The sequence below is a fragment of the Colobus angolensis genome, unplaced genomic scaffold (assembly GCF_000951035.1).
Source record: "Colobus angolensis palliatus isolate OR3802 unplaced genomic scaffold, Cang.pa_1.0 Scaffold270, whole genome shotgun sequence".
In the NCBI taxonomy this organism is placed as follows: Eukaryota; Metazoa; Chordata; class Mammalia; order Primates; family Cercopithecidae; genus Colobus; species Colobus angolensis.
In genome coordinates, this window is record NW_012115933.1 from 4138783 (window position 1) to 4139421 (window position 639).

Genomic DNA, 639 nt, shown 5'->3' on the forward strand with positions numbered 1-639 from the left:
ATTAAGGCAAAAACCAAGTTCTTTGAAAACAGTGAGAACAAAGAGACAATGTACCAAAATCTCTGGGACACAGCTAAAGCAGTATTGAGGAAATTTATGGCACTAAATTCCCACATCAGAAAACTAGACAGATCTCAAATAGACACCTTAACATGACAATTAAAAGAGTTAGAGAAGCAAGAGCAAACTAATCTAAAAGCTAGCCGAAGACAAGAAATAACTAAGATCAGAGCAGAATTGAAGGAGATAAAGACATGAGAAATCCTCCACAAAATCAATGAATCCAGGAGCTGGTTTTTTGAAATTAAATAAATAAATAAATAACAAAATAGATAGACCCCTAGCTAGACTAATAAAGAAGAAAAGAGAACAACAAAAAATGGTAAAGGGGATATCATCACTGACCCTACAGAAATACAAACTATCATCAAAGAATACTACAAACACCTCTATGCAAATAAACTAGAAAATCTAGAAGAAATGGATAAATCTCTGGACACATACACCCTCCCAAGACTAAACCAGGAAGAAGTCAAATCCCTGAATAGACCAATAACAAGTTCTGAAATTAAGGCAGTAATTAATAGCCTAGCAACCAAAAAAAAGCCCAGGACCACACGGATTCACAGCCAAATTCTA